General features: G+C 38.6%; 1 pseudogene; it reads left to right on the forward strand.

The window, feature by feature from the left end:
• Positions 1-4,170: 4,170 nt before the first annotated feature.
• On the forward strand, positions 4,171-5,191 carry LOC102243530 (annotated as a pseudogene).
• The last annotated feature ends 6,262 nt before the right edge of the window (positions 5,192-11,453 follow it).

The following is an 11,453-nucleotide window of genomic DNA, read 5'->3' on the forward strand; positions in this document are numbered from 1 at the left end:
TTGTAAATGCCCAATAAAAGATGTCTTTAGCATTCATGTAAAATGGGAAATTGTCTCATAAATTCCAGTAATTATTTACTAATGATAGGAAATGAGTTATCATAAAATCACAAAGATAATTTTCATTGGGGCTGAAACAAGTGGAATCTCAGTTTACCACGGCATCCACTTGGTGTAGTAGATCTTATGGTCTAAGGGTATACTTAGTAAATTTAGTAAATAGACAACACTATGCGTGTGAGGGAAGGAGTGGCCTGCACATTTTAAACTCATTGGCCTAGTTGGATTCTTATTCTTATAAAAGATTTTAAAAATCACAGGCAAAATAATGGTATTGAGGAAGCTAATTGTGAATGAATAAACTACATAGTAATTATTGAAGCCAAGTAGAGGAAATATCTTTCCATACCCTCTCCTTCTCACTTCTTCATCTTTCATTGCCTTATTTCAAATAACACCATGTACTTCCAACATAAAGCCATTTGTTCCTTGCTTTTAAAAAACTGGAGGCCTTATTTCTGGATCTCAACTTCACAGAAAAAAAAAATGTACTTACTCTGGGAAGTTTTCTGGGTCATTGAGAGTCCCTTGTGTTCTTTGAACAAAAACTGAAAAGAAAATACATTTTTACTCTCTGATTGTGAAAAATGTAACTGTTAATATAAAAAGATGTCTTTAACTTTTCCACTTTTGTCAGTTGAATTAAAATATCCTCCTTATTTTAAGATGGCTACATCATCATCACATGATAGTATTGTAGTAATGTAACCATGTGCATTTGCTTTGAGTGATGGCCTGGTCTGACCTGCTTCTCATCCTGTGATTTTAAGACAAATTGGAATAACTGGGTAAAATACCACTCTTAACTCAAAGTACCTCATGATATATCAGACGTAGCTTTCAGATCACTAATTCAGTATAGACATCTTCCTTAAGTACCTGTCTAGAAGATATAATTTAAAGTATGAAAAGGAATCAGAAACGTGGTGTTCTAAAGTTGATATTGCAATGTTATTTCTCTTTCTCTGGGCTATGCGTCCAATTTACTACTGCCACTGTGTTTTGATTGCTTATCATTTCTTTTCTTTCTCAGGTTCTGTTATTAGTTCTCACCACTGAGGAGGATAAAGAATATCAAATTTACTTACCCTTCACCTGAGTGTTTTAGATCTTAAGGAAAGAACCCCAATTTATTTTAGCTAACTTTCAGGGGAGTAGCTATGAGGAACAAAGAATCCCAAGAGCTCCTACATTGACACAGTGTTTGCTATATCCAGGGTTAGATTATCTTGGATCACTGTGGTAATTCACAATATCTATTCCTGCTGGTTTAAATCTTACTAGATGCTCCTAAGTGTTTGATCCATTTGTGAATTCATCTGTCTGCATTCAGATGCCAAGAAGCTACAGAGCATCAGAAGTGGCAAATGTCAAGAAAAGAGGGTCCAATGAGATTCCTAATAAATATTAATCCTTCCCTCTCTCATATATACCAAGACATCTTAAGGGGTTTGGGGATATTATCTGACATTAATTCTTTTTTTTTTTTTTTTCATTTATCCACTCAACAAATACTTACTTAGTGCTTACTAAGTGATAAACAATGTTATACATAGGTACTAGATATACACTGCCCCCATGGAGCTTATATTTTAGTGGTAGGAGACAGATATTCAATTAAAATATTTATATATGGCTAATATGCAGTGTCCCCTCAGGAGTTTGACTGGGAGACAGGGAGTTCGATCGCTTGCTATGATGTGCGCTGACCAACAGGGGGTGGCATGGAACGAAGGAAGGCCTCAGCTGGCAGCTGGCCCGATTGGTCTGATCACCAGCCAGGCCTAGGGACCCTACCCATGCATGAATTTCGTGCACCGGGGCTCTAGTACAGATATAAATGAAAATTATGTTAAGTATCACAGAGGAAAGTATAGAAGAGAAATAGTGAAAATTGGGATGGAAAATTTTTAGTTATTGAACAGGAAAGGCATTTTTGAGAAGGTTGCAATTAATAAAATATTTGGTCAGTAGAGACCAAGATTTGCGTTTTTGGGGAGAAAAACATTCACAAAGAGGGAATCAAAGGAAAATTTTGCTTGGCTCAAAGTTTAAATTTTCCTGGTGTTGTTCTGCCTAAGTCAGTGATGGCGAACCTATGACATGCGTGTCAGAGATGACACGCGAACTCATTTTTTTGGTTGATTTTTCTTTGTTAAATGGCATTTAAATATATAAAATAAATATCAAAAATATAAGTCTTTGTTTTACTATGGTTGCAAATATCAAAAAATTTCTATATGTGACACGGCACCAGAGTTAAGTTAGGGTTTTTCAAAATGCTGACACGCCGAGCTCAAAAGGTTCGCCATCACTGGCCTAAGTCATCAGTAGCACAAAAAGCTATAAACGTTTGACAAAGCTATTCATAGGGGTTTTGCACTTATCTCCATTTTTTTTTACTTTTCTTTTTAAATATTCCTTTTTATTAAATTTATTGGGCTGACATTGGTTGATAAAACTATATAGGCTTTAAGTGTACAATTATATGCATTATGTTTACCACCCAAAACCAAATTTTTTCTTTCACCAGATATTTGACCCCCTTTACCCTTTACTACCTCCATCCTCAAACCCCTTCCCCTCTGATAACCACCATACTGTTGTCTGTGTCAAATAATTTTTATTTCTTGTCTTGTTCGTTCCTTTGTTGTAAGCAATTTTGTATCCCACATATGAGTGAAATCATATAGTACTTGACTTTTTCTGTCTGACTTGTTTTGCTTAGCATGACATTCTCAAACTCTATCTATATTGTCACAAATGGTAAAAGTTCATCTATGTTCACTGCAGTATTATTTACCATGGTCAAGACATGGAAACAACTGAAGTGTCCTTCAAAGGATGATTGTTTAAAGAAAATGTGTTACACATATGCAATGTACTACTACTAAGCCATAAGAAAAGGTGAAGTATAGTCTTCTCCATTTTTATTCTTTAAAACTATTTGAAGAAAACAATAATATATTTTTAAACTATTATGAAGCAATTCAAATCTTCAAAAAAGTAAACAGACTCTGCTAAACATCCACCCAGGTTTAATCTTATATTTTTGGCAGTTTTCTAAAATTCTGGTAAGGAACTAAAGCATCAGAGAAACAAGGAAGGCATTAGTGTATCTATATTTATTTAGCATTTATTATTGCAAATAACATTAAATAGTGTGAGGACCAGATTGCATGATGATGCTAGCACCAAAAATGTAAATGTGTTCATAGCATACAATAGATCCATCAATAAATAGAAATAACCCATCCAGAGTCAGCACAAAGAGAGTTCTCACAATGAAAAGAACAGCTACCAGGGAGGGGACACTCTACAAAAGAACTTCTAATTGCTAGGTAATCTACAAAGGCACAATCTAGCAAGGAACAAAAAACACACATGTTGCCATATTCTCTGATGATAGGATGATATGCAAATGCACAAAAAAGATCCCCATCCAAAAAATGGTGCTTAGGCAGTAAATAGTACAGAAGGCCACAGAAATCCATCCACTTGGAGAAATGTCCTGTGTGATCTCCTACACCAGTACGTGAAAGGGATTGAGTTGGTCAGGAATATATAGACTTCTTTCAATGAAGAGAAGGAAGGAAAACATGGAAGGACATACTTGGCCAGCAATTTAAGGAACCAGTGTTTGCTGACTTAACAAAATGCAAAAGATGGCAATCCTTTCATTATCTCAGGATACAGCCATAGATCAGGAGATGTATTAGGGTACTATAACAATTATGGAAGCAGCAAGGAACCCAGCCCCTGTGTCCTTGAGCTCTTTGGACAGGTAATACTTGGTGATGACTGTGCAGGACGAGGAAGAAAAGCTGGGATATACAGATATTCTGAGTGCTGGTTATAATGTGGGTAAAGTGAAGTGCATAGTAAATTGCAGCAGTCATAGTCATTAAGCTTGAGTAAATTGTCCCTCTAAGAACTTGTTTCAAATAGTACCATTCCTAGCCATGAAATCAGTTACGAAAATTATAAAACCCCTCCTCAGCCAAGAACTGAGTAGTCTAAAAAAGAAGTACAGATGAAACTTATAGAGAACATTTTCAAGTCTCAGGACAGCAAAGAGACAGGTGAAGAACAATAATGACACAGGTGAGCTGTGGGAGGCGCCACAGGGAGCTGCCACATCCGAGGCTGGGAGCCGCAGCCGCAGCAGCCATGGTGTCAGTAATTAACACTGTGGACACCTCCCATGAGGACATGATTCACGATACCCAGACGGACTACTATGGCACCCGCCTGACAACCTGCTCATCAGACAGGTCCGTCAAAATCTTGTATGTATGCAACGGAGGGCAGAATCTCATCACGTACCTCTTGGGTCATGAGGCACCAGTGTGGCAAGTGGCCTGGGCCCATCCCATGTATGGCAATATCCTGGCATCCTGCTCCTATGACCGGAAAGTCATTTTCTGGAAAGAGGAAAACAAAACCTGGGAGAAGACGCACGAGCACACAGGACACGACTCCTCAGTAAATTCTGTTTGCTGGGCCCCCCAGGACTACGCCCTAATCCTGGCCTGTGGAAGTTCAGATGGGGCCATCTCCCTGCTGACCTGCACCGGGGAGGGCCAATGGGAAGTGATGAAGATAATGTTCACACTATTGGCTTCAATGCCTCAGCTGGGCCCCTGCTGTTGTACCCGGAAGCCTCATAGACCAGCCATCAGGACAGAAACCCAACTACAGTAAGAAATTGGCCTCAGGTTGCTGTGACAACCTCATCAAGCTGTGGAAGGAAGAAGAGGATGGCCAGTGGAAGGAGAAACAGAAGCTGGAAGCACACAGTAACTGGGCTCCAGACATGGCCTAGGCCCCTGCCATTGGTCTACCCACCAGCACAATCGCCAGCTGTTCCCAGGTGGTCATGTGTTCATTTGGATCTGTGACAATGCCTCAAGCAATGCGTAGTCTCCCAAGTACTGTGCAAGTTCAATGATGTTGTGTGGCACATAAGCCAGTCCATCACAGCCAACATCCAGGCCATCTGGGGTGGAGATAACAAGGTGACACTGTGGAAGGAGTCAGTCCACGGGCAGTGGGTGTGCATCAGTGATGTAAACAAGGGCTAGGGTTCATATCTGCTTTAGTCACAGAGGGCCAGCAGAACAAGCAGTGACAAGACTGGCAGGGCCCAGCTCCCACCTGCCAATTCCTGGACTGCCCTTTCCTGGACCAGCTGGAAGGAAGCGCTCCAACAGTATTACTTTCCCAGGAATAGTTAAAACTGCAACCAGATTGATCATCTGCCTTAACATGATTTAATATAGTTTGTAATTTACTGTCTGGCTGAAAGAACCCATATTATGAGGGGAAAACTGCAAATGATCTACTATTTAAAATTATTTTTGGCCATTTTTATGTATCTTTTGGGTTCAGGCATTATTTGGGACTTTTTGTTTCCAAAGTAATTACACATGTTGTTTATAATTCTCCCTAAAAACAAACAAAAAAACAAACAAAAAACAAACAAAAAACCCCCACCTCAAATCAATAGCACAAGGACCACCAACAGGAAGAAAAGCTTCACAGATGTGTCATCCTTCTCATAGGATGACAGCTAAGTCACATTTACATCAATGCTTGGCAACAAATGACACTCAAATAAAGAGTTGCACAGCCAATTTTTAGAAATCTGTTAATCTGAAACAGGATTTTTGAAAATATATAATAGATGATTTTTTTAATGATAAAGTATACTTAATTGGATAAAGTGAAGTTAAATAACAAATGAGAGGTCTACAATTACTAAAATAAATAAGAAACATAGTAAGGAAAATTGTGGATGGAATGAAACATTTTCCACTGACTCTAGAGCCTTACATCAGTCTTCAAATTTACAGCACCACTGACCCATGGAGGATAAGAAAATTGGAGTGTCTAGCTTCTGTGGAGAATAACAGCCTAAAAAACCAACATAAAACACTTCCAACTTTGGTTCTGGCTTTTCTTACATAATGCTTTTAAAATCTTCTAACCTATTTTTTAAATCTAAAGTAGTAATTTCATTAAAAATTTAAATGTCATTTGACTACTTAGTTAAGCTTTCATACTTTCTTAATGTATGTATGATAAGAATGTGTGATGAGACAAAGAATTATTTTTTAAATTTGGAATTGCATTTGATTTGTTGCTTTAATTAGTCTCTAACAGGATTTCTCAAACTATAATGTGCATAAAAATTACTTGCTAAAATGAAGATTCTACTTGAATAAGATGGAAACTGGTCTGAAATACTGCATTTACATCAAGCTCCCACATGCAAGGGCTTAGACTTCACTTTTACCATTATAATTCAAACCTTGTCTAGCTGATAGCTTTCATATTATAACCGGCCAAGTGGGCTCACTGGCCTGCCACAACTTGAGACAGGTACTTGCACAAAAGAAAATAGGTTTTTATTCAGGTGCTACAACCAGAGAGAATGATGGACTTTTGTCTCAGGGACAATTTCTTTTTCCTGCTCAAGCTGTGGTTTTTATAGGGATAGGGAGGAGATGGCTTTTTTTTTTCTATCCAATTATCTTGCTAGCTTTTGGCATGTTCAGGCTCTGTGCATTCATCTTTCTAGCTATTGGCTGCACACAGTGTAAGAACCTTCCCCTGTGCCATCTTGGCCAATTGGGGAGGCTCTCTGGTGCTCCCTCAGGGTCAGTGCAGGTGGGGATGCAGGATCCACCATCAGGAAGTCTAGAGATGCTGTAGCCCTCAGCCAACCTCTGGACACAGCACACCACCGGAGCAACAAATTGGAGTCTGCAGAGCACCCTTAGATCCCAGAGAGCCTGTGTCCTCTGAACAGCCCTCACGTGGCCTGCCCCTCTGACTGACTGTCTTCAGTAACAATATTAGTAAGTGAAGTCAGGCCTGGAGACAAAGTCACAAACAAATATAAGATATTGAAATAATTTTAGAATAAGCCTTTTCTAATGCCCTAAATGAATGGAAGAATTTTCCCAAACAGTGCTCTTTTTGCAGCCACATTATTAGATCTGTGGAAATGTAAATAGGTTATTCTTTGTATGCCATAAGCTTATCTTAAACACTCTGTAACATTTTTTTGATTAACATAGAGCAAGAAATGGGCCTCTGAAAGTTAAGAACCACAGAACAATAAAAGTAAACCCCTTTGTTGAAAACTCCAATTCCCATGTTAAAGTCTCATTTACAGCCTAATTGTAACCCAATTACGAAAAGTAAGATAAGTAAAAACAGCTGGAACAGAAGGCACTGAGAGTGAAGTGTACCCTCTGCACTCATTTGATGGAGATCATTATCCAACTCTACACTCAGTGCATGATACTTAACATGATTGGGCTAATTTATATCCAAAAAGAATAAGAGCACCTTGTGTAAACAAATGGGCTGACCTATCAGCTCTGATTCTTTAAATACTCTATTATCTAATGTTTCAAGTGTAGTCATATGATAAACAGGAAATGCTGTTAGGCCTCTTCCCATACCTCTCCACAACATTCTTCTTTTGCCTTTTGGTCAAGGGATCACATTCATTCTATAAGTGTTACAACCAAAGGTGCACTGGTAGCAACAATGGACAGTCCAGTCTTCAATTGTATGTATGATTAGTGTTAATCACATTGGTGATTACATAAACATAGTCTTACAATTCAGGAAACCTTCACATTGAGGAAAATCACACATTGTTATGTTACAGCATGTTATATAAGAACACAAGTTATGCATCAGAAGGGAATTTTTGTTCTTTTTTCTTGTATCTGTAAGAGATGGTGAATGTTAACTAAACCTATTGTGGTAATCATTTCACAATATATGTGAATTAAACTATCATGTTATAGATCTTAAACTTATACAGTGATGTATGTCAATTATTTCCCAATAAAACTCAAAAAAAAAGAACACAAGTTATGCAGTTAAAAGTAAGGACTTAAGATCTCTAAGACTTACTTCCCTCATGTGCAAATAATAGTAACAGTGCATATATCATAGGGCTGTTGAGAGGACTAAATGGAACAATTTATGTATAACACTTGGACTGTGCCTGGCCTCTGTATCTACTCAGTAAAAATTAGCTATCTTTATGTACCTGGACCCAGCACTTTGATTATTATGATTTGTAATCTCTTTCCTTCAAGATCAACTCCTAGATAAGTTAAACACATTTTATTTACAGATTGTCCAGTATGTATATATCTACAATTAATCTGAGAGTTTATGGAAACAAGTAAAAATATATGACAGGAAAAAATAATACTTTTGGTATGTATATCAGCATTGTGAATATAAGCTAAAGTATTAATGAAGCCAGTTTCAAATTCTCTTCTTGTGTTTAATTTTAAATGAAAACACAAAGACATTACATTTCTTGCAATTAATGTTTAGTTGGTATATATGGCTTCTACATTTTGAGTGGATAAATTAAGCAAACATAAATATGTGATAATGTAACAAATATCTAAGTTCTACACCTTCTAAACACACACACACACACACACACACACACACACACACACACACCACGCCACGCATCCAAATACATACATATGGGAAATACGGCCATCTAAAAAGGGTCCTGGATAAAGTCTGGTAAATTTGAACTTTGGCCAGGCCTGTATGGCTCAGTGATTGAGCATTGACCTATGAATCAAGAAGTCACAATTTGATTCCAGGTCAGGACACATTCCTAGGTCTCAAGCTTGATCCCCAGTAGGGAGCATGCAGGAGGCAGCCAATCAATGATTTTCTCTCATCATTGCTGCTTCTATCTCTCTCTCCCTCTCCCTTCCTCTCTGAAACCAACAAAAATATATTTTTTTTTAAAAATTAACTTTGCCTATGCAATTTTAACCTGACTCTTTAATTCCATCAAAAGTGAGAAACAACTCATCAATTTCATGAGACATAAGGTTGCTTTCTGGAATTAGACAGTGGTTCACTAAGCTCACTGATCAATCTAGTCATCTTGTTTGATCCGATAACCCTAGAGAGGGAGTATACCAGGTTCAGTAGCTTCAAGCACTACTCTGGTTTACATTGGAATAATAGCTTGTTAGTGGTACAATCATTTCAGAGTTGGAGAGAATTTTTAGATTCTATTATAAAATAGGCCACCAGCTATATTTTGTAATATCAGAAAAAAAAATGATGTGCTCTCTGGTACATATGTAATGTGTTATATCCACAGGATAAAGGGACTCAAATCCAGTTTCTGATGTAGCAATCTCAGACACAGAATAATAAAAATAATATATTCATGACTGTGGCCAGATTTGCATTAACATAGCTAAAGGTAAAAAATTTCCCCTTGTGTTTATGCTTCCAGACAATCTGACACTTAATTTTTTGGGGGGAATTTCTGTTTCAAATATCCCTAGGGAATATGCATATATAGAAATGTTCAGCTATTTAAAAGTGTAATGGAAGAAATTCTGCATATCTTTCATGACTAATAGAAATACCAAAAAATAGTTTCTAACTAGCTAAGCCTGACAAGTTTAGATTTATACTCCACAAGCCTAATTATTTATAGTCCATTTATTTCCATAATAACTATAGAAAAAACAGGCAATGAAATGTGACTGTTATTTTGAATTTTGGTTACTGAATTAGTTTTCACATGTTGGTTAAACTTTTTCCCAATAAAGTTATTATTTTTTTTAAGAATCTAAAGAAAAATACTTGAACATGCATATTATTAAACCATAAATGATGGCTCTTAAGGAATAAGAACAGTTTCAAATAACTGTGAAATTGAAAATAATCTGTGCCTTTTTAAGGTCTAATGTTCAGTAATTAAATGCATAAATCAATCACTATTGAGATAATATTGATTAGAAAAAAATATAAAGCTTCTGTAGGAGAATGCTTTGATAGCAACTCTAAAAGTTTCATTACATGAAATATGGGTGTTTGTATCCAAAATTGTAAAACTTCCCTGGGCTCCCTGAGTCCCCAAGCACTCCTTCCACCCTAGCTCTGCCCACTGTGCTTTGTCCTACCTCACACTCCAAATGCCTGGGGAAGTGGAAATAGCCTGGGGCCTGTGTGAACACCTGGTACTAGGTAGAAAAGTACACTGTGACAGGAGAAGCTTCCACCACTGCTGCTTTCTGTGCATGGTTTGTAGGGAAATCTCAGCACGACAGTGGCAATTCATGATCTACTGCAAATCCTGCTATGGAAAGGCACTTGGGCCAAAGGCTATGGTTACCTGAAGTGCCCACATGCATAATGCAGATAGTGGTGAGAGACTGGGCATCAAACCAGAGATTGTTCAACCTCACAACCAATCCAGATAATTCTAAATTTGCTCAGCAATAGGAAGCTGCTGAGAACTGTTCCAGGTGTGGGGATTCCATATATGCTGCCCAGAAGGTAATTAGAGCTGGAATGCCCTGGCACAAAAACTATCTCCATTGTGCCAAGTTAGGGAAGAGTTTTGAATCAACAACTCTGAGAAAAAAGGATAAATTCAATTGTAAAGGATGCTTTACAAAGAACTTTGGGTCTAAAGGCTTTGGCTATGGTCAAGACTGCTTGTTCATGCTCAATAAAGGTGTAAACCCAGAACAGATCACACACTGAGACTCTCTATGTAACCTAACACTAAACTACTGTAAAATTCTATCAGCACTTTTGTATTGAATATTACCAGGTGCTTGGATAGGCTGGCTGACTAGTAGGGACAGAGCACTGAGTATCCTTTTGCTTTATTTCTCAAGACGATTACTTTTACATTTCAAATATAACTTCAGTTTGGAAACAAACAAAATTCCATCAGCAATATTTACTATTCAAATATAATATTTTTAAAACATTTAACTTAAAATTAAATATCCTATATAATAAAGAGGTAATATGCAAACTGACCATCACTCCAACACACAAGATGGCCGCCCCCATATGATCACAAGATGGCCAGCAGGGGAGGGACCAGGCCTGCAGGGGAGGACAGTGGGGGGGACCAGACCTGCAGGGAGGACAGTTAGGGGTGACCAGGCCAGCAGGGGAGGGCAGTTAGAGATGACCAGGCTGGCAGGGGAGGGCAGATAGGGACAATTGGGCCAGCAGGGGAGGGCAGTTAGAGATGACCAGGCTGGCAGGGGAGGGCAGATAGGGACAATTGGGCCAGCAGGGGAGGGCAGTTAGAGATGACCAGGCTGGCAGGGGAGGGCAGATAGGGACAATTGGGCCAGCAGGGGAGGGGTTAGGCATCGATCAGGCTGGCAGGGGAGTGGTTTGGGGGTGATCGGGCTGGAAGGCAGAAGCAGTTAGGGGCAATCAGGCAGGCAGGCAGGCAGGCAGGCAGGCGAGCAGTTGGGAGCCAGTAGTCCTGGATTGTGAGAGGGATCCCAGATTGGAGAAGGTACAGGCTGGGCTGAGGGACACACCTCCCCCACCCC

This window comes from Myotis brandtii, unplaced genomic scaffold, assembly GCF_000412655.1.
Source record: "Myotis brandtii unplaced genomic scaffold, ASM41265v1 scaffold752, whole genome shotgun sequence".
In the NCBI taxonomy this organism is placed as follows: Eukaryota; Metazoa; Chordata; class Mammalia; order Chiroptera; family Vespertilionidae; genus Myotis; species Myotis brandtii.